The following is a 24,402-nucleotide window of genomic DNA, read 5'->3' on the forward strand; positions in this document are numbered from 1 at the left end:
TTTGACCACTTTTCTGTTCTCAAAGTAGCTTACTTCCCTTTATAGCTGGAGCTTATTTTTGGAATGCCTAGCTTACTCATCTACTGTGGCCCACATGCCTTCCTCTTCCTGAGCCCACGTTAGAGACTTATTCTGTATCCCCGTCCTGTCCTAAGATGCATAACTAGATGTTAGCTTGTAACTTACTTCCAAAGGCGGACATCTATTCTCTTGCCCCTCTCCCCAGTGAACATGATGATGCTAACATGTAGCACTTGTAACCACAGTAGAATAGGTGTTGTTTAACATACTATTTATTATTTTATTTTGTTGTAGGGACTGACTATTACATAGGTCTTATACTTTCCTCAAATCTGTTTTACTGATGGGTTGCAATTTAAAAGGGTTCACAGTACATTTAAATTATTCTCACTATTCATTAGTTTGTTACATTCATTATTTCCCCTCAGTGAAACTGTAAAAGAACATGTTATTATTATACAGTGATCAAAATGTGTAATTATCTCTGAATAGTTGTTATCCAAAGGCCTCCATTTATACATACTTTCATTAAAATTTAAAGAACCTAGAACCAATTGCATCCTTTTGTTCCGTGCAATTTTTTAAAAAAAATTATTCTAAGGCAGCGTAAGTAAAAAAGACTAAAATTAAATGAAGCAGGTTCTCCTAGTCATTTAATTTAGTTGCACTGTTATCCTGGAGCACGACTCTTCCCCCAGAATGTCCTATGTTTCATGACTTGATTGGAAAAGATACCTGGATCTCTGTTGCTTAAATCACAAGAACTAATTATTTGGGAGCAATTATTTGTTTGGTTAATGCCCCTAGCAATGTTCCACTATGCACCTTAGAGAATTTAGTTTCTTCTATCTGTTGATACCTTGGTGGGTAATAAATGTCTTCATTACTTTTGCCGTGAGAGCTTTCACTGGGTCTATAATCTCCAAGTTCCTTGTTAAATCTACCTAATCCATCAATAAATGTTAATAAATCACTAACTGTGGGCCATCCCTGTACCAAATTTCTTTCATGTTATTCTATGTATTTGTTATAACTCCCCCATATATTATTTTAATACTTGGGATTGAGAAGTTCTAGTGTTGGTTTCTCCTGAGCACTTGGAAACCAGTCTCCTACTGCTGTCTCATACACACCTGGTAAGGACAAATTACATATTTAGCTTCTTCTTAAATTCCGTGTGTGTTTTTTTTTCTGTATTTAAGAGATTTATTCCCACATTTTGTAACTAAGTGTAATTTCAGGCAGTCAGTAACGCAATAGTTAATCATGTTTGTTTTGAAGAGCCAGGGACCGTTTGTTTTGAGCCTAGTAAGGATCAGGCAGTTGCCTACTGCTATGTGATACTCACCTGGAAAAAGCAAGTTACATATTTAGCTTCTTATGTGTTTTCTTAGGAACATATTTCTTAAATTTTGTGTGTGTTTCTTCTGTATTTAAGTGGTTTATTCGTCTGGTAGACGCCTGGAAGGGGAAGTCATGTATTTAGTTCCTTCTGTGTTTTCTTGGTGGTATATTTCTTAAATTTCTTACTTGTTATTTCTCTATTTAAGTGGTTTATTCTCTCATTTTTGTAGTTGTAGAGTGTTGTCATGTAGTCTGATAGTGCACTTATCTTTTCTACCGGACTGTCAGCTACACAGCTCAAAGGCATCAGCCACCTTTGGCGACATGTCACAAGATTAGCAGGTTGCATATCTAGGTTTCTGTCTGTGCATTTTTAGTCAACTCTTAAGTTAGTAATACTGGGATGGGTAGGATGTGTTCATGCTGTGTGCAAACGCAGGTGGAGCTGACTGCAGGTCATGAATAGCTGAATGTGCTTTTGGCTACAGTCAATCATCTTCCGGCGGCTGCCTCAGGATGTAGCTGTGGCAGGGAATCTGGCATGTTGCATGAGACACTTCAGGCATTGCTTGTTTTGCCCACAGCTTCTGCTGCCGAGGCATCTCCCAGTTTACCTGATACAGCTGATCCGCCCTCACAGGAAGATAAGTAGCAGGTGGTAACGCATTTTTGTTACTCGAGGCAAACAGCCAGTGTGGAGTCTGGCCATCTTGGTCTTGCCCTTCACCCTGTGAGTGTACAAGTGACCACTCCTTCAACAGGGTCCTAGGAGGCAAATGGGGAGATGGGTTTACTAGTTATGGGGAGCTCAAGTGTTAGGTGTGTTAAGAAGCTCCTTCAGCAGATAGCATTCAGGGCTGGAAAGAAAGCCAATGTGCACTCAGTATGTCTGCGGGGGGGAGGGGGGAGAGGGGGGGGGGCTTGCATGCAGCTCTGAAGCTATCAAGGGTCCAGGGTGCAGTTGTCTGCAAGTTGTGGCTCAAGTCGGCATCAACAATGCCTGTTGCTTGGGTTCTGAGGCCATCCTCAGTTCAGACAGGCGGCTGGCAGAGGTGTTGAAGGCTAGTGGCTTCGTGCATGGGGTGCAAGTGGAGCTCACAATTTGCTGCATTTTTCCTAGAGTCGATTCATTTCCTTTGGTTTGGAGCCATGTAGATAGTCTCAATCAAAGGCTTTGTATAGACTGGGTCATCTATGGATATGGATTCACTGCAGGGAGCACAGACAGACAGTCTTCTGAAGTTCTCTTGAACACATTTTCTGCAAACTGTCTTGAGCAGCTAGTTCAATGGCCCATATGCAGTGGACATATTTTAGACCTTGTAGCTAAAAACAAGCCTGACCTAATCGATGATGTTCGTATAGAGTCAGGGGTTAATGACCATAATATTATCATGGCAACTTTGGTTACGAATGTTAATAAGTCACTCAAGAAAGCTAGGAGAATATTTCTGTTAGAAAGTGTAGATACAAAGTTGTTAGCATCCCACACAGACAATGAGCTGACATTATTTAGTTCCAGTGTAATGGACATAGATGAATTATAGGCATCCAGACTGTAAGTCACACTCTGGAGATGTATGTGCTGAGTAAGGGGATTAAGGACAGAAAAGCTCTCAGCTCAAGAGAACACACAAATGATGACAAATGGAAGTTAATAGAAATTCGTGTGTCTGTAAAAAGATCAATGTACAAAGCTTACAACTACTACCACTGTCATATCTTAGGAACACATCTTGTCAAGAACTCGAGGAAATTCTGGTCATATGCAAAATTGCTAACTGGATCTAAGGCTTCTATCCAGTAATTTGTTGACTAATCTGGTGTTGCAATAGAAGATAGCAAAAGTAAAGCTGAAGCTGAAGTTTTAAATTTTGTATTTAAGAAATCATTCACACAGGAGAATCATACAAACAGACCATCATTGGACCATCACACATACTCCCATACAGAGGATATAGTAATGAGCATTGCTGGTGTAGAGAAAGAACTGAAAGAGTTCAAATCAAATAAGTTGTCAGGTCCTGATGGAATCCCAATTTGGTTTTACAAAGAGTACTCCACAGCAGTTGCCCCTTACTTAGCTTGCATTTACTGCAAATCTCTCACCCAGCACAAACTCCCAAGCAACTGGAAAAAAGCACAGGTGACTGCTGTGTGTAAGAACAGCAAAAGAATGGACCTGCAGAATTATAGACCAGTATCTTTTGAATATATTCTCACCTCAAATACAATACATTGGCTGATTTCTGTTTATTGGGAGAACTTTTGGATAGGAGACCACATATAAAACACTAGTGCGACCCATTGTTGAGTACTATTGGAGATCTGCCCCAGTTCAGATTACAGGAAGACATCAAAGCGATTTAGATGCAGGGTGCTAGATTTGTTACTGGTAAGCTCAAACAACAAGCAAGTATTATGGAGATGCTTCAGCATCTCAAATGCAAATCACTGGAGGGCAGTTGATGTTCTTTTTGATGAGCAATATTGAGAAAATATAGAGAACCAACATGTGGCTGACTGCAGAGTGAGTCTATTGCTGCCAACGTACATTTCGCTTAGGGCCATGAAGATCAGAATAGAGATATTAGGGCTCATATGGAGGCATATAGACAATCATTTTTTCCTCGCCCTATTTGTAAGTGGAAAATAAAAGGAAATAACAATAGCTGGAGTCCCAAATGATGGAGGTTGAGTTTAGACTTGTACTGCACACATACGTGTGTGTACGTACTGTAAGTGTCACTTGGAACCAGCAGCAATTCAATCCCCATCTCTCTCTTGCTCTGCATGAACTGCCATCATTCGTAGCTCAGACTGTAATAGTGATACAGGGTACTCTCTGCCATGCACCACACCATAGCTTGCGGAGTATGTATGTAGTTGTAGTGGAGTACTTTGTTTTAAATTTTTCTTGGAAATATCCCAAAAAGTAAACTGCTCAGAGTGTGCCCACTCAGGAACCCTACCTTCTAAATAACTGAGTTCAAAAATCTATCTAAAAATCATCCCACTATTTAGAGAGCAACCTACAGAATACCCTTTGAAACTAAGTGGGTTGCACCTCCCCATCTGGTTTAAAATTTGAGATTTGTTTGGATAAATTTATCCCATTTCCTATCTGTAATTCTTTGAGCAGTTCTGGTCACAATACATTACCGGTGCTAGATTTCTTTTTGTTTCCTTCTTTGGTCATCATTTCAAGTTCCTCCCAAATTTTTGAAAATTCCCCTTCATGCTTGTCCAAATCTCCTTCACAATGGGTTGTGGTGACAATCAAATCTACTTCCTCTTGTACCTTTTGATCAATTGTCTCATTCACTTTCTCCTCCAAGTTAGTAAAAACAGATCCTGTGATGTCCATTAACTCTAAATCCTTATTTTGTTCTAACATCTCCAGTTTCCCACATGTGTCTGAGATTTATTGAAGAATTGTTTCAAACTCCCATTTGTTAACCTCTTTCAATTGTTTATTTCCTCATTAATTTCTCAAAATTGTTTGTTAACTTTGTTTCTCACCAGGTTGCATTATTTCAATACTTCTAACAACAACTCCTCATTTAATCTAATTATTGTTGTTTGTTGGTTAGGAATCAAAGTATTCATTCCTTTTAATTGTCTTCTCTCAATTCCTTTGTATGTTTTTCTAAGTTCTCATTTGTAGCAGATAATTCTATTCTAATATCTACTACATTTGAATCGAGTTTGGTAGACAATTTTATTCTAAGATTTACTATGTTTGTATTCAATCCTTCAATTGTCTTTTTGAATTTATGAATCACCTTCTCCATAAACACATTTAGTACCTCTTCTACAGATTGTGACATACTTTGGGTGACTACTGGCATACACCAAACAATAACAATTCCACTGCCAAACCTTCACTGTAGCCAACTGTCTCGTGGACAACTGCACTCCCAATTATCCCACCCATTCACCAAAACACTGCAATTAGATTAAAAAATCAGTTTGAGTCAAATACAGCTCACCAAAAGTCCATGATGATCTTGCCACATACCACTGACGACAAAACACCAATGCAACATGGTGAGTGAACTGCTATGCTGTTGTTGCTGCTGCAGCTGTTGTTTAGTGAACAGCTGACCTGACCATAACCAGCTACTGTATGTTGATGTGGAACCACTGGTATGGAAGCACCAATATTCTTAACCATAGAGTAAATACTCTCTTTTGATTCTTGGCTATTGTCATGGGAATTAATCTTTACTCTTCAACCACTTGACTCCTCATGAATTTTCCATTTTAACTGCAACACTAATAATAGTAAGTGGAGTTGTTGACCAGTTGCTATGGACAACAATCGCAAATTCTGGAGAAAAATTTTCTTCATAAAGCAATAATTTCCTTACAATTTTGTCTTCTTCTCAATCAAAAGTTATTCCTTGCTGACATAGACACATCCAATCGTCCTCATGCAGATGCCAAATATGTGATGTACGATGCATTTGTACTGGTCTGTTTGCCTGTGTTTTACAGTTTCTGTATGTTATAAACTTTACCTTCTGGTACTTGGAACCAGTAGTCCAGTAGCCCAGCTATTTTGGCTTCAGACTACTTTTCCTCTGTTGCAATGACTGTATCAGTCTGGAAAGTTACTTAAGATACCAGCTATGATGAATGATTTTGAACTCTTCTTCTTTGCTTTACGTGTATTCACTTTCCATTACAAACAAGTACATTGCATTTTTACATATGGTTACACTCCACATTATACAACATTGGCCTTGTACAACGTGTTTGTATATTCTGGCTGTCAACCAATGACCAGTTTATCTTTTTAGAGAGATCAACAACCAAGTCTCTCACTCCTTAATGGTTCCTTGGAGTGGAGTATATCTCCTAGCTGGGACGTAAGCAACATGGAATAATTGCTCACTGAAGCAAGTACTGCAATATTGCCTCCCTGTTTTGCAGGTATGCTGTATTCACTCCATCATACAGTACATGTACAAATAAAACAAAATTTCCATTCATAGAAGGTGTGTCGCAATCGCCTTATAGACTAAAAAAGGAAGTTCCTTTTTAAAAGTTGTGGACATCATTCATCAGATTGAAAGAATAAGGTATAACACATCGCTTTAAGCCTGAGTGATCCGTTACACCTCAACTTATCTCTAATGAACACTCATCATTGAGGACAATGTACTGGGTTATATTACATAAGAAGTCTTTGAGCCACTCAGATACCGTGGAATCTACTCCATATGCTCGGACTTTGTTAACAGTCTACAGTGGCGGACCATGCCAAATGCTAGCCAGAAATCTAGGAATATGGAATCAGCCTGTTAACCTTCATCCACAGTTCACAGGATACCATGTGAGAAAACAGCATGCTGAGTTTCAAACAAGCTATGCTTTCTAAATCTACACTGAAGCTTTTCTGTCTCAAAGAAAATTTATTATATTCAGATTTAAAATATGTTCAAGAATTCTGCAGCATACTGATGTTAAGGAAATGGGTCTGTCATTTTGCAGAGATTTTCTTTTACCCTTGTTATATACAGGAGTTATCTGCACTTTCTTAAAATCACTTAGGACTTTGCCTTGTGTAAAAGAGTCATGATAAATGCAAGGTAAGTAAGGAGCTGATGCCGTAGAGTAATCTCTGTGAAACTGAATTGGGATTCTGCCCAGACTTGGGAAGTTATTCATGTTAAACTCTTTCAGTTGCTCCTCAGTGCAAGGGGCACCTATTTCTGTGTCCTCCACACGGGAGTCTGTGTGGCAGTCAAACAGTGGTATGTCCGTACATTCCTCCTGCATGAATGATTTACTAAACATGGAAGTTATGACTTCACTTTCCATTTTGCTGTCTTCTGTTGCCACAACGGACTGGTTGAGAAGTGACTGGATAGATGCCTTTGACCAGCTTATTGATTTTATATAGAACCATAATTTTCTTGCTAAGATATGAAGATGGAAGTTGTATGTTTCATGCATCAGTCTTTTTATAGACTCATGAATTTCTGCTGTCTGCCACTCAGTGCCTATTTTTTGTTGTGAGTAGCAGTCTGTCATAATTCATACTGTTCTTACCCCATCCCAGATTTACAACTTGTTATTTAGAACAATGTACAATACGTGCTATGTCATTTTAAACCTCTTAACAGTTATGACTAGAATGAAATGAGTAGTTTTCATATGCCATATTACCTAAATGTGTGCACATCATGTATTTCTATATAAATAAATTTGACATAATTCTGGTGTTTACCCAATAGTCTCCATGACTTCTTTTTTATTAACTTACAGCCCAGTATTTTGTTTCCTTCATTATTCAATCACAATCTTTCTCACTCTTACTTGCATTTACTGAAACAATACAGTAACAGGTTTGATTCCATGTGGAAATATAGTGCTGTAACAACCAAATTTGAGTGTGTGTGTCCCTTCATAGTTCGAGCATGAAGTCTGTGTTTTATTCGGCTACTTGAGGCCACATGCCCTGCTAGTATGACAGCAGTTGTGTGCACAGCCTGCCAGCTGTGCCCCCCGTTAGAATTAATGACTATACAGGACAGAGTGCAAGGCTCCACTGGCCACTTGTGTGTTGACTGTTGTATGTGGTTATGCTTTTTCATGTAATAAAGTTACAGTGTTCTTGGATTATAACACTTTGGCAGTGAGTACTGTATTCAACTCTGCTTGTTCTTCTTCAGTCATTGGTCCTTTGAGTTTAATTTCCATGGAGGCAGTGCTTAAATCTCTTCTTGAGCAACAGTAGGTGCTGGTAGTTGCTATTTCCAGTGTGACTACTACATTGACACTACGTGCAGCATCACCAACAACATATCCCCTGTTGTTCCTTGCATATGACAATGCAGCCAAAGACTGGGATGCTCACGAAAAATGCCTGTGACAACATTTCCAGGAATCTGGGTAAAAGTCGTAAACTTGTGCAAGTCTCTCTCTTTCAGTTTTTTTTTTTTTTTTTTTTTTTTTTTTTTTTTTTTTTTTTTTTTACCTCATGAGTACTAGTTGTTGTGTCAGCTTGCCCTTTTACAATAACCTTCAAGTACTTCTTTTGATCAGATGTGCAAGGTACTTTCTACCTATCACTGTAAATGGGCGCAAGTTATTGCTGCCTGTATGAAGTTTTATCATTGTCAGAAGCAACCAAAACAGACACACAGGGCATGGGCAGCAGAACTTCATGGACTTAGTCAGTGTCATAATTTTGTGACAAGTATTCATCTCAAACTGTTCAAGATGCTATCATATGTCTTGCTCCTAATAGGGAAGTTCCAGAGTGAGCTCTACAGTGTGAAAAATCCTACACCTAAGAAGTATTAAACATAGCTCAGTCATTTGAAGTTTCATGGCTGCAGGTAGTCATGTAGAAGCCCATTTTAAAGTTTCAGAAATCAGTTTCTCTCACCCCTCCCAGCCTTCAGTCAGTTCACTAGGGAACCGAGAATCTATTGCAGCAGACCAACAGACATCTCAGTGTCATATAGGTAACCATTATTCATGACAACAGTTCATGTCACAACAGCAACAGCTTCATGCTCCACTGCCTTCATGCCCATACTGTTTTGTTCAACATGAATGGACCGTGTGCCCAGAGTGCTGGGCAATATGTAATAGGTGCCATAAAAAGGGACACATCACTCCTGTGTGTGACTTTCTTCTGAACCTGAGTGAGGTTGAAACAAACATGGATGTGAACTGTGTGTCAGTAATGACAGTGTCCCCAAGCAAGTTATACATTAAAGTGTGGGTGTTTAATAAACCATTGAAAAGCATGTGGTCATTGATGCAGCAGCAATGCTGGTCAATTCTCAAGCTTATGTGGGTTTAGGGTCATCTCTTCTGGCTCCAGTGTCACAGAGAGGCTGATAAGTTACAAAAAACAACAGATTCCCATTCTTGGACAGTTTTCTGCACCTGTGACTTACAAGGCCATATAAACAATTAGATGCTCTCTGTGCTGAATTTACCTTGTTATTTTCTCCGGGACTGGGTTGTGCAACAGAATTTTAGGCCCATATTACAATGAAAGAGTCTGCCCGTCCCTGTTTTTTCCGTGCCTGCCCAGTATCAATAACTTTACAGGATGAAGTAAAAGCAAAACCAGATTGTCTTCAATCCCTTGATGTTATTCGATCTATTCCTTCCAGTGAATGATCAGCACCAATGGTGCTAAAAAAAAAAAAAAAAAAAAAAAAAAAAAAAAAAAAAAAAAAAAAAAAAAGAGACAGGTAAGTTATACTAGCATTTGCCTTTTGGTGTAGCGCACCACCTATTTTTCAATGCTTTTTAGAGCAACTTAGTCCATCAGATCCAGGCTACATCAACTACTTAGATGACATAGCAGTGTCTGGTGCCTCTACAGAGGAACATATGCAACACCTTCATACTGTTTTCTGCTTTACATTCTGCAAGGGTTAAAGTGCAATTTGGACAAGACACAGTTTCTTGGACCATATATTAGTTATTTGGGTTTTAAAGTGTCATGCACTGGCATCAAACCATTGCACCAACATATTGATACTGTTGCTGTGTTACCACATCCCATGTCCATCAAAGAATTTTTAAGCAAAATTGCATACTACCACATATTCATACCAGATGCTGCTACTGTGGCACAACCACTCCAGGCATTATTATGTAAAGATTTCCTTTCCAATGGTCTGCAGTTTGTGGCTGGGCATTCAAGTTGTTGAAATCTAAGCTGCAGTTGTCCCCTTGTTCTGTCACTTTTCAGCCGTGCCAGTATCTTGTGTTAACCATGGACGCATCTCAGTTTGGCCTTGGCACCTCCCTTGCTCATAACTATGGGGACAGATCAGAACGCCCTATTGTGTATGCCTCTAAAACCTTAAATTCAGCAGGGCAGCATTATTCTCAGATAGAGAAAGAAGCTTCAGCAATTGCGTTTGCTCTAAAAAAATTCTATGTTTTTCTACAAGGATCTAAGTATCACCTGATCATAGACCATAAACCACTGGTGTTTTATACACCCTTCGGTGTCCTCCCAGACAAAGTCGCACATCACTTACATCAGTGGGCTCCTTTCCTGTCACAATACAATTATGAGATAAATTTTCAACCTGTGAGGCAATGTGCAAATGCTGACACCTTATCGCTTATCATGTTTGCCAGTTAGTCTGGATCCAGAGTTTGAGGAAGAGGAATTGCTTTGTTTTCATTTATATGTGGAAGCTAAAATGTTGTAGATAGTTTTCCTACTACCAGCATTACATTTGCAGTTGCAGTACCCATGGATCCTGTTTTTTAATTTCTTTTGTGCAACATGACTGGCTAGACAATTACAAAATTGTCTTTCTGTTTGGGACAGTGTTCTGCTGTTAGCTGCAGAGGACACTACTCCCCTTGTTGTAGTCCCATCTCCCCTTTGGTCTGATGTTGTGCATTTATTATATGTGGCCTACTGGGTGTGTCATGTACAAAAGCATTACACTGCAGATATGTTTTTTGGCCTGGCATTGATGGGGAAATAGTGTGGGCTGTAGCAGTCTACCCACAGTGCACCACCTATCAGATGGCCCCCTTGTGCAGCTTTGTTGCCAAGGCCAGCTCCACAGCGGGAAATGATTTCACATAGATTTTGCATGACCTTTTTTGTATTTCTATTGGCTTGTTGTAATTGATGCACATTCTAAGTCCCCGTATGTGGTGCGTTGTCTGCTTCTGTGGTGACGACAACTTCATCTCTGTCACAAGTTTTGCAATAGAAGGCCTTCCATGTATGTTGGTTGCAGACAATGGCCCCCAGTTCAAACCTGAAGAATTTGAAGATTTTTGTGTAAAAAGTAGTGTTCACAGTGTCACAGCTCCTCCTTTCCTCCTCCACCGCCCTCATATTCTCTGCCTGAGTCTCCTGTCTCCCACATCACCACCGGTGCCCTAACCCTCCCCCTGCTCTTGCCGATGCCTTTACAACTGTATCCTCAGCTGCGCGTGCCCCCTTCAGCTGTCAGAAGCCATAGCAGGACCACAGCTCCTGCGCTGTCACAGCCGATGCCTCCGCCACTGCTGCCTCCATCGCAGCTGGCACTGCCTGTTCAGCTGCCCTTGCTGCTGCCTCCTTCACCAGGATTGGACTCACAAGGGGACCATCACAAGTTTAAATAATGAATTTTGATGGGTCTTGGTTATGGTGCAGAGGGACATGCCCGGAGTATAAGGCTATCCACTTTTCTTAGCAACGGGCCTTGGTTTTCAAGAAAATTGATTTTGAAGTTCACTGCACACTGTATTATGCACAACATTAGCCATGTTACATCCAAGTGAATGTAGCGCAGCAGTTTATGTCTACAGCTACCATGCTGTTCAGGTCCTTTCTGTGATTTTGCTCTTCTTAAATCAGAACAGTCCGACATTTTTCCATTTTATTTTACAGAATGTCAACAAACAGTGTACATTGTGTGAAATTATTAAGAAATATTCAATTTTGCTGTAGTAATTTAATTTTCACATCATTATTACAAAATCTTACTCACTATTGCCTGCATTGCTTGCTATGCCACAACAGAAATCCAGATGATATTTGTCATGAAAGCAACCAAAACACAATGCTTTACAGCACCAAGCACATTTCATAAAAGCTACTGTCTTGCAGGCACACAAAGTTTTTAAGAGTGATAACAGAAAGCATTGTTCATTTACATTCAAAAAAGTTTGTCTTTCATCTGTTAACTTTGATGCGAATGATACATATTTGATGCATAATTGATGCAAAATTAAAGAGAGTAGTTTTATGGAATTATCCCTGTACGTGATTGCTCTGTTGGTCTTCAACAAATCAGGAGCATTCTGAATTTTCTTTGTGAAAATTTTAACCTGTCGATAAAAATATACATCATAAGGCTGGCAAAGCGGAGTATGCTTTGGTGGAATAACTTTTATGGTGAAGGTGCACGCTGTCCTCTCATCCATGAGGACGTGATTGTATACCAGCAGATGAGTCTGCCCTCCCCATGTATCAATGATATAAAGAAACTTTTCCTGTCTCACGTACAGAAGAATTACAGATTTTAAAAAGTTTTCACACACCAGTTTCGTGAACTTCCCTGATTTTGTGCAGGACACAATTACGTTTTTAAATTTGAGGGTTAATTCATCCACTATTTTCTGAATATTTGGGCCAAATTTTCCTTGTGGTTCCTGCGTACATAATAAAAACATATGGAATCACTTTTCCTGCTGCAGCTACAGTGTACTGTGCCCTGTACAAATGTCTTACCTTGCTTAAATCTTTTCTCTGCATGAGAATGAATCTCGCCCCTTTCTCTGAGAGGGATTTATTGCATGTTGATTGATATTGACAACCTGTTTCATTGGTGTAGCCGAGGTTAAAATTACCAATAAGTATTTTTGTTTGTGTGCAGAATTCTTCCGCAGTATGATGTATCATGCAGCGTAACTTGCTGTGACAGTACGAGAGAGAGAGAGAAATACAAAGATATTGTTTATTACTCTGTGGCGGTCAGCACTCACATAATTATTCTGAGGAGATAGAGCTTTTGTTCTTCTTTAGAGAAAATTTTAGGAGAGGAGAGCCATTCTTGTGATGTAAAAATCGACACCATTGTGAGTTTTTGATTCACATTGTAAAATATATGTGTATATGGAAGGAAATCAGTTAATAGAACAATAAAATATTGTTCATTTCAAGAAGGTACATGTTATTATACACCCAGCGTATACTGCTATTGTGATTTAATAATAAATACCAGCTTGGGAACAGTTCTGACAGGAACATTTAGTTCTAGTTAAATAGTTCGATGTTTTCTTCGGAAAAGAAGTCACTTCATGGATCATTCAAATCCACAATAGTACCTGGACATTTCTCAGAACTGAAAGCAATCTGATTGCTATGCAACAGAGCCCCGAAGAATATTTCTCCGTACTTTGGTTACCACTTTCAGCTCAGCACGGTATCTGCAGCATCTGGAGCAGATTTCTACAACAGCGGAAGCGTGTAATCGCTATCAGTTTCACACATCGCCCTGTGTACGCTGTATGTATTTACCCACAACAGTGAACATACAGTTACTCACACACATAGAAAGCCAACACAAGGTGGGGTGGGAAACATTTCAGTATAAAGGTCCTGTAGAGCTAAACAGTAATTAGCCTAGTAGTAGTAGTGGTAAACAAAAAATTTTTTCTTTTTTTTTCAAAGGAGCCTTTATAGCAGCTACTAAATACTTCTTCCTTCATGGCACATTGTTTGGAACTGATGAACTTCATAACCTTCCTTTGCCTGATTTTATGCTTTCATTTAAATTGTTCAGCCCAAGCCGAGCTGGCCACAAAATTAAAGTTATCCAATAAAAGTGGAACAGCAGCATTCATCGCCCATAGCTGTAAAGTTCTGGTTGTTTCCTGCTCATGAAAGAAATTATATTATTTCCACAAGCCAGTCTCTTTCTTACAATGTATTTGACATATATTTTGATATGATTTACCTGTGCCACATTCTGCCTCACTTCGGTGAACCGTTCATCCATCTCACAGTCGACAGTGTTCCATTTATCGCAAGTTCTATTTATCACAATGACTTCCACCTCATTTCACATCCTCTTTCCATCGATATAGCATTGATTTATGTTTTAATTGAGAGATGCCATGGGGCTGCAAACTCTTTAGGCTCCATTTCGGATGAGCTACTGCAAGAGCAACTGCTCGTTCTTTGTAGGATAGAAGCACATAATCTGCTGGTTCAAATGCGAATTCATTGGCGACAAAATCGCCATCTCCCTCTACTCCTGTATACTGCAAAGTAAATAGTTTTATATTATGTCGATTTGTCTGCAAGAAAGAGAACATCCACATAAAACTGAAACTTACCGCCTCATATTTGTGCACCTCATCTTCTTATTTGTTAATCAAAATATCCACGGGTGTGCTGCAGGTCAATAGTGTCCAACGGGCACAATATTTCAGCGATCATACATGTCGCCATCATCAGGTGAACTGACGGACTGAGCTCCTGTGAACGTGCCGGCACGGAGATCCGTACGCTATGGCTGCTCAGAGGGAACTGGGTTCGGTCGCGGCGGCGGCCGATTTAAATACCTTCCGCCCGCGGCGCGCTCCCTCCGCCGTCTGTGCCCCGTGCCACGGTCGCGCGGTGGAACAGATTGCGACGGCATCTGAGATGACGTCGGTGCGATGGCTCTGTCCGCCGTGGTCGTCACAACTATACGTTTGCTCGATTTACTCTTGATTAACCCAATCGCTGGTTCCCAAGCCTTGCTAAGATTATAGCCACAGTCACGGTTTATGAGGTCATCATTGGTGCGAATTTTGATGGCCTCTCTAACAACGCTGTCCCAGTATCTCGATGTCTGTACCAGAATCCTCGTGCGGTCATACTCCATGGCGTGATTTTCCGACAAGCAATGTTCAGCGACCGCCGACTTGCTCGGATACATCAGTCGAGTGTGCCTCTGGTGTTCACGGCATCGATCCTCGACGGTACGCATCGTCTGACCAATATACGACTTGCCACATTGACACAGAATCTGGTACACGCCGGCCTTCCTCAAACCGAGGTCATCTTTGGCGGTCCCCACCAGTGCACGAGTTTTATTTGGAGGACAAAACACAGTTCCAACCCGGTGTTTCTTCAGAATGCGGGCGATTTTCCCCGAGAGTGCGCCTGTGTATGGAATAAATGCAGTGCCTACCTCCTCCCTCGTGACTTCATCCATCTCAACAGGTTGTGCTGCAGTGGTTGGGCGGAAAGCACGTTGAATCTGCCACTCTGAGTACCCATTTTTTTCTCGAAATACAGTTCTCAGATGTTCCAATTCCTGGGGTAGACTCTCTGTGTCAGAGATAGTGCGCGCCCTATGTACTAGAGTTTTAAGTACCCCATTCCTCTGTGAAGGGTGGTGGCAGCTGTCTGCGTGCAAATACAGATCAGTGTGCGTTGTCTTCCGATACACCCCATGACCTAGGGTGCCGTCAGCCCTTCTCTTGACCAAGACGTCAAGGAAAGGTAATTTACCCTCCGTTTCAGTCTCCATAGTGAATTTGATGTTGGAGTGTATGGAGTTTAGATGTGTAAGGAAGTCAAGGAGTTTATCCACACCATGTGGCCAGATGACGAACGTGTCGTCCACGTAACGGAAAAAGCAAGTAGGTTTCCATACGGATGACGACAGGGCTTCCTCCTCGAAGTTCTCCATGTACAAATTCGCTACCACCGGTGAGAGTGGGCTACCCATGGCGACTCCCTCCGTTTGTTTGTAGTATTCTCCATTAAAAAGAAAATACGTGGAAGTCAAGACATGCCTAAAAAGTGCAGTGGTCTTCTCGTCAAACTTCTGACTAATCAATTCTAGTGACTCTCGCAGGGGTACCCTCGTAAACAAGGAAACGACGTCAAAACTCACCATCATATCTGACTCATCCAACCTGAAGCCATCAAGGCGTTTAACAAAATCCACGGAATTACGGATGTGATGAGGGCATTTACCCACATAAGGACTTAATATTCCCGTCAGGTATTTGGCCAACAAATATGTAGGTGCCCTGATGTTGCTGACAATGGGGCGTAATGGTAGCCCCTCTTTGTGAACCTTCGGGACTGTGGCTATAATCTTAGCAAGGCTTGGGAACCAGCGATTGGGTTAATCAAGAGTAAATCGAGCAAACGTATAGTTGTGACAACCACGGCGGACAGAGCCATCGCACCGACATCATCTCAGACGCCGTCGCAATCTGTTCCACCACGCGACCGTGGCGTGGGGCGCAGGCGGCGGAGGGAGCGCGCCGCGGGCGGAGGGTATTTAAATCGGCCGTCGCCGCGACCGAACCCAGTTCCCTCTGAGCAGCCATAGCGTACGGATCTCCGTGCCGGCACGTTCACAGAAGCTCAGTCCGTCAGTTCATCTGATGATGGCGACATGTATGATCGCCGAAATATTGTGCCCGTTGGACACTATTGACCTGCAGCACACCCGTGGATATTTTGATTATCAAATACGCCAGGAGAAACTCAAGAATCACTTCTTATTTGTTGTTTATTAATTCATCACCATCGATGATCCATCTCTTGGCCAACGGGTCTTGTATTGTAATACATATCGCATTGCCAATTGCAGCCGAATTAGCAGAGATTGTGCTGGGCATTGTATTTGTTAGAAGATTGAAATCATGAAAAAACTTTTCAGTGTATTTGATGGCATTAGTGATTTCACCTCTCAATTGTTCATTCAACTCCTTTACCACTGATATATCTTCTTCTGCTGCACTTCTGTACACACATTTGGGTCGTCCATTTCACTGTATTCTTTGAACATGCACGGCACTAACAACGCATTGTGAGCAATGGATGTTGAAGACAAATGCAAACTAGCAATTTAGGAGCTAGGTCACCACCACTTGTTTTACCATGGCAAAACATGTTCACAATACACAAAGGACTCTCCATGCAAACACTGTGTATTATGAGATTATATCACCATAGCCAAATAAAAGGCGGTGACCAGAGTGATACACTGTCACAATACACAGAGTTCACATGGGATGTCCATGCGGACAGTCCATTTTCTGAAACTTCCTGGCAGATTAAAACTGTGTGCCCGACCGAGACTCGAACTCGGGACCTTTGCCTTTCGCGGGCAAGTGCTGTACCAACTGAGCTACCGAAGCACGACTCACACCCGGTACTCACAGCCTTACTTCTGCCAGTATCTCGTCTCCTACCTTCCAAATTTTACAGAAGCTCTCCTGCGAACCTTGCAGAACTAGCACTCCTGAAAGAAAGGATATAGCAGAGACATGTTCTGCAAGGTTCGCAGGAGAGCTTCTGTAAAGTTTGGAAGGTAGGAGATGAGATACTGGCAGAAGTAAGGCTATGAGTACCGGGCGTGAGTCGTGCTTCGGTAGCTCAGTTGGTAGAGCACTTGCCCGCAAAAGGCAAAGGTCCCGAGTTCGAGTCTCGGTCGGGCACACAGTTTTAATCTGCCAGGAAGTTTCATATCAGCGCACACTCCGCTGCAGAGTGAAAATCTCATTCTGGAAACATCCCCCAGGCTGTGGCTAAGCCATGTCTCCGCTATATCCTTTCTTTCAGGAGTGCTAGTTCTGCAAGGTTCGCAGGAGAGCTTCTGTAAAGTTTGGAAGGTAGGAGATGAGATACTGGCAGAAGTAAGGCTGTGAGTACTGGGCGTGAGTCGTGCTTCGGTAGTTCAGTTGGTAGAGCACTTGCCCGCAAAAGGCAAAGGTCCCGAGTTCGAGTCTCGGTCGGGCACACAGTTTTAATCTGCCAGGGAGTTTCATATCAGCGCACACTCCACTGCAGAATGAAAATCTCATTCAGTCCATTTTCTGTTTGACCAAGCCTACACGATTTAAACTTCTTAATAATTTCACACAATTTACACCATTGATATTCTGTAAAATAAAAATGAAAAACATTGGACTATTCTGATAAAAAAAAAGTCCCAAACACGGTACCTCCAGTGTGGTAGCTATAGACCTTAACTGCTCCGCCATGCCCATTTGGTTGGAACATGGCTAATGTATGCGTATTACAGCCTGCAGTGAACTTCAAAATCAATTTTCCTGAAAACCAAGGTCCGTCACTAAAAATGCGGATAGCCTCATACTCAGGGCATGTCCCTCTACAACATATCCAAGATCAATCAAAATCCGTTATTTACACCTCTGATGGTCCCCTTGTCAGACATGGTAATGGAAGCCACACCAGCATCACCTGTCGTACCATAGGGTCTCTCACAGGGGACAAATGCCGTGCCTGTTCCTGCTTGCACCACTTCCAAACCTACGTACTGGTGGCAATGGGTTTCATGACTCAACAACCATCATCAATGACAGAAGAAATGTACGTGAGCACATTGCTCACTTCTTCGCTAAGGAAGTTACAATGATGTAACTACCAATTTCATGTGTGTGCCGCTTCATAGTTACTGTGTGCGAAGTTTGTGCTTGATTCAGCCACTAGAGACCACCTGGCCTGCTAGTAGGACAGCAGTTGTATGCAAAGCCTGCAGGCTGCACCTCCTGTAAGAACTAATGGCTGTATAGGCTGGAGCATTTTGTGTGTACTTTGTGTCTCATGTATTTATGCTTTTTCATGTAATAAAGTTACAGCGTTCTTGGGTTAGAACATACAGTATGCTATCCCAGCGGGTTCTTGGACCAGGGATATGACTCTGTCTGGGAAGAGGGCACTAGATCTGTCGTAGGAGCCCTAAATCTTGTAGTTTTAAGCATAATGGAAATGATTGTGAAAAGGGTCAGCACAGTGTGACATAAGTTAGGAAATCATTTAATAAAGTTTCTGGACTGATGGTGAACCCCAGGGAAGGAAGAAAAGAAAAACAGATTGGCGGAAGCTGGAACTGAAGAAAAATGTTGACAGACCTCCAAGACGTTCCCTCCGCCCTTCCCTCACCCCGTCCCTCAACCAGCATCCCTCTTCCTATGATGAGTCTCATCTGCAGGAAAGGCTTCTCCACGTGGCCCAGAGGGATGACGTTACTCTTCCCAGAGAGGTATTCCCTACTGCAGTCTAGAAAAAGGTGGTTCCAACTTTTGAAACTGCAAAGATCCATGATCTACTCGAGATAATCCTCGATCCACAACCATGTACTAGCCTCTTCTTAGCCTGTCAAAACATAAATAATCCCTCTTCCTGAATTTAAAAATATACTTAACTCATTTCTCGCCTAGTAATCAAGACATTTGGTAACAAAATATTCTCCTTGATGGGCGAACGATTTATGAAATACAAAAAATCCTTCCCCAGTTAAAACTACTAGCCAGTAAATGGTCTACAAAAGCACACAAATAAATTTTCTAATGTACTGTTATACTGATTGTTGTTTATTTCTAGATTTATGGGTTTTCACATTGGGTTTTTTATTGAAGCACCTGATATTTCCTCTTTACATCTAGAGTTATATTGGTTTTTACAATTTTTTTTTCAAAGTGCCTAATACTTCCTCACATTATTGAATGTTTGCTCAATTGTTGCCATGTTTTTGATGTAATAATATTGTTCATAGTTGGGTGTCACAGTACTCCTATATGGACTATTTCGTCTTTAATATTAGCAAAATTTTCTCTCCATATGCTTTTTACTTTGTTTTATTTTTAAAACATATGGATGGAAACTTGAAAAACTATGTACAAGCACACAAAATTATGAAATGATAGGGTTGCTGCATGGGAAACAAAGCAATAAGAAATACTATGATTGCTTCAGGAACTTGTAGAGGCTAGTTACATATTCACAAAGAACATGAGGCACGCAGCTGTATTTCAAAACTCAGGTATCAGGATTCTGTTAATATGTCCCTTTCTATCTCAAAGTCACTCATCACTTAACAGTTGATTAAAACATACTCAATACATCTTACAAAAATGTATTATTCATTGAAGTGACTGCTTCAGTGGATCAGTTAAACACTTAACAAGGGTTACATCCCATGGCCCACTCAGTTGCTTGTGATTTCGAGAGTTGTGCAATGCATGTTTGAATATTCTCAGATATGTTATCAAATGAATGGTATCTAGAACATGGTTATCCATATGGCTATTGCTTTTCAAGAAACATTTCTCTCACTATATTGTGGCATTGCAAATAGGAATTTCATCCACTTTTTCTACACAGCCGGATAATTATTCATACTTTGGTTCACATATAATTTTATTGTAAACCTCAACCTGTATTTTTAGGGACTCAGTCTCTTTTCTCTTGATTCCTATTTTGTCTTTAGTTCTAACATAGTCAATAAATTCTCTTCTGTGTCTGTATTATCATAAATTTCTATCCTCAAGTTTTCATTATTATCAGGGTATGCTGAAATTTATGTGCAAACTCTTATTAAAGATTTTTAAATAAAATAAACATTATTAACATTTGTAGTCTTACCCTCCCACACATCACCTGTAGTTTTTCAGTCTCTTCAAAAAGACTAATTGCTTTGTTTCAGACACTTTGAGGGGAGTTAGATGTATAAATAATTTTGTTACTTATCTTCATTTTCTCTTTGCTGGCTGCAGTTTGTCGTGTCTAGGTGTAGATTCTTCAGGCTGAAATTTTTTAACTCTATGGGTTCCGTTTGACATGATAACTGATGAAGTAATTTCTGTTTCGAGGAGATTTTTTTTATTTTATCCCATTCCTCTACATCACACTGACTTTACAATCTCCACTTTAGAACACAAATTCACATTGTTATTGCCAAACATAAAAACATGACCAATTCCATCAGAGGCATGCCCACTACTCTCAACTCATTCTATAGTACTAACAATATTACAAAGAGTTTACAAAACAAAAGTGTTTACAAACTTTCGTGACAAAAGGAGGATCGTCACCAAGTTATATCATTATTCTATAAATGAATCCAGAAATAAATTTAATAATTAGCATCAGATTGCATAAATAATAATAGGAATTTTAAGTGTGCTAGATATTTCATAATTTCAAATATTTCTAAAAGAAGAGTAATTTTAACCATGCATACAAAGTTAGCATATATTGACTGAAACAAATTAATTTCTTTTTATACATTTTAGATTAAAATATAATATATTGTATACAAAATCATATGAAATTCATTTAGTTAAACAGCTGAGATAGTGTTCCTCCATACAAGATTCAAAAATATTCCTGGTATCGACTATTTCTATAAAACAAAGGTAATGTTAGAGGAGGGTGTCCCATTACAATATCTCCCTCGCAAAATTTAGAAACAGTGTTTTTACAATATTTTGTGACGGACTATAAGGTTTGCCAAACGGCGTACAAAATTATGCCAAAAGTTAGAATACAGATGATTGAAGTATGTGATACATTAGATATTCCAGAAAACATAAGAAAAATATCTACTATACAAGTCATAATCTACACATATATCAGGATATGGCATTCAGATCTTTAGGTCTGTGGAACATACTGTCAAAAGACAAATAATACAAAGTCAAAACTACAACATTACAACACTGAACTATAGAAATAAATACAGAAACAATTTAAATTACTAGAATTACAAATTGTAAGTTAACATCCATAGAATCATTCGTTCAAAATCTTCAAAAGAGAAGAGAGAAAAAATGTAGAGCCTAAGTGTACGACAAGTAAGCCGACTCGAAAAACTCACAACAACCGGTACAGACCAGAAGAATATACTCAATCATGAGTGGGAATATAGTACAAAATCAATCAGCCACATAAGCCAAATTTAGGACCTAAGTTCATGATGTGGGGACCAGCCCATGAATCCAAACCACACCGGGTACAAACCAGCAAAAAATGTTTTGATACAACAAAATAAATAAAGCTCATAATCATATCAATAAGTTCAATCCTGTGCAAAGAGTAATCGTAAGACACATCTAGCCTCAAGCAATGGTTGTACGCTCTCCTTGAGTACACACACACACACACACACACACACACACACACACACACAGTCACGATCTAACATTCTGATGACTTTAAGTGTGAATGTGGGTGTGGGTTATGCTGATTTCTTTCCCAAAACCACATTCCACTTCTTTACGAGGTGATTTACTTGTAATTTTGTAGCACCTCTTCTTTACGGGATAATCGGCTGCTGGAAAATCTCTTGACTTCTTCTCTGTTGAATAGAGCTAGGTACAGGAACTTTTAAGCCTCTTTCTACACTACTGGCCATTAAAACTGCTACACCACGAAAATGACGTGCTACAGATGCGAAATTTAACCAACAGGAAGAAGATGCTGTGATATGCAAATGATTAGCTTTTCAGAGCATTCACACAAGGTTGGCACCGGTGGCAACACCTATGACGTGCTGGCATGAGGAAAGTTTCCAATTGATTTCTCATGCACTAACAGCAGTTGACCGGCATTGCCTGGTGAAACGTTGTTGTGATGCCATGTGTAAGGAGGAGAAATGCGTGCCATCACGTTTGTGACTTTGATAAAGGTGAGATTGTAGCCTATCGCGATTGCGGTTTATCGTATCACAACATTGCTGCTCGCGTTGGTCGAGATCCAATGACTGTTAGCAGAATATGGAATCGGTGGGTTCAGGAGGGTAACATGGAACACCGTGCTGGATCCCAATGGCCTCGTATCACTAGCAGTCGAGATGACAGGCATCTTATCCCTATGGCTGTAATGGATCGTGCAGCCACGTCTCGATCCCTGAGTCAATAGATGCGGACGTTTGCTAGACAACAACCATCTGCATGAACAGACATTTGCAGCAGCGTGAACTATCAGCTCGGAGACCATGGCTGCGGATACCCTTGACGCTGCATCACAGACAGGAGCACCTGCGATGGTGCACTCAACGACGAACCTGGGTGCACGAATGGCAAAACATAATTTTTCCGGATAAATGCAGGATCTGTTTACAGCATCATGATGGTCGTATCCGTGTTTGGCAACATTGCAGTGAATGCACATTGGAAGCGTTTATTCGTCATCACCATACTGGTGTATCACCCGGCATGGCGGTATAGGGTGTCATTGGTTACATGTCTCGGTCACCTCGTGTTCGCATTGACAGCACTTTGAACAGTGGACGTTACATTTCAGATGTGTTATGACCCGTGGCTCCACCCTTCATTTGATCCCTGCGAAACCCTACATTTCAGCAGGATAATGCACGACAGCATGTTTCAGGTCCTGTACAGGCCTTTCTGGATACAGAAAATATTCAACTGCAGCCCTGGCCGACACATTCTCCAGATCTCTCACCAATTGAAAACGTCTGGTCAATGGTGGCCGAGCAACTGGCTTGTCACAATACACCAGTCACTACTCTTGATGAACTGTGGTATTGTGTTGAAACTGCATGGGCAGCTGTACCTGTACACGCCATCCAAGCTCTGTTTGACTCAATGCCCAGGTATATGAAGGCCGTAATTACGGGCAGAGGTGGTTGTTCTGGGTACTGATTTCTCAGGTTCTATGCACCCAAATTGCGTGAAAATGTAATCACATGTCAGTTCTAGTATAATATATTTGTCCATTGAATACCCGTTTATCACCTGCATTTCTTCTTGGTGTAGCAATTTTAATGGCCAGTAGTGTACTTATAAAATGAGTAGACATACAAACTTTCCTTTTTGTTAGTTAATGATGTATTTGACTTTCATGCACAACATAATTCACACTTTCAACATACATTTGCAACTTTCTGTAAGTACTTCATATCATCGAACATTAGAAACAAAATGAGTTACAGTTAAAAGAATGTTGGCTTGACTACCATGACTTTCTTAAAATGAATCAGAAAATACGTCTTGCCCCTACCAAGGCTGAGTCAAGAGTCTGCAAGTGTACTTTTTCAACTGTTCTTGTTTCACATAAAAATAGTCAATGACACCATAAGCACAGAGTGGCATAAAAACTCCATGGTTCTTCCTTACACATGCACTAAAACCTCCATGGATTGTCCGACAGGTACTTGTCAGCGCCGTTCGACCGCCACGTCTACTTTCTTCCCATGACTGATTTTAAACCTGCACACACAAACATGTGACACATAGTAGGTAGGATTCTACCATCCCACACTCATATCTAGAATATCGTGTGTTCGAGATGGTGGAAGGCTGAGTGGTTCTAGAATTTACACAGAAATCCTCGAATCACTACATATCCCCCCACCCTCATATCAAACATGTGATATTTTATACATAATCATTGTGCAAATAATATCACTCATAATAACATCTCATATCTTAACAGTATACATTTTTTACATAGCTTTATATACATATCTCTCCTTTCCATAACAATTGTCTGTCCTCTCTGGAACAATCTTTCGCTTTTGTTTCTCTATTCTTTTGTTATTTCACTTTGTGATTAAGACATGAGCATTTACTCATGGTTTTAGTCAGCTTTGATAATATTTTGGAATTGTGAGGACGCTTTTTCTTTCTTTTTTTTCTTTCTTTTTCAATTGAAAACTTCAGGTGTTTATGACACATGAGTAATCTATTTTCTATTCTTACCTTTTTGTACTACCTTTTTCCTAGTATGTACATACCTGCCAACCTTCA

The 24,402-nt window shown here is 40.4% G+C and overlaps 1 protein-coding gene and 1 non-coding gene across 2 annotated transcripts in view; both read left to right on the forward strand.

The window, feature by feature from the left end:
- LOC126251950 (meiosis-specific with OB domain-containing protein) overlaps positions 1-24,402 on the forward strand; it is a 282,267-nt gene that overhangs the window by 68,615 nt on the left and 189,250 nt on the right. The window lies entirely within an intron of this gene.
- Trnal-caa (transfer RNA leucine (anticodon CAA)) lies at positions 17,249-17,323 on the forward strand. The gene has a single exon. It is a non-coding gene; the product is annotated as a tRNA-Leu (tRNA).

This window comes from Schistocerca nitens, chromosome 4, assembly GCF_023898315.1.
Source record: "Schistocerca nitens isolate TAMUIC-IGC-003100 chromosome 4, iqSchNite1.1, whole genome shotgun sequence".
Lineage (NCBI taxonomy): Eukaryota > Metazoa > Arthropoda > Insecta > Orthoptera > Acrididae > Schistocerca > Schistocerca nitens.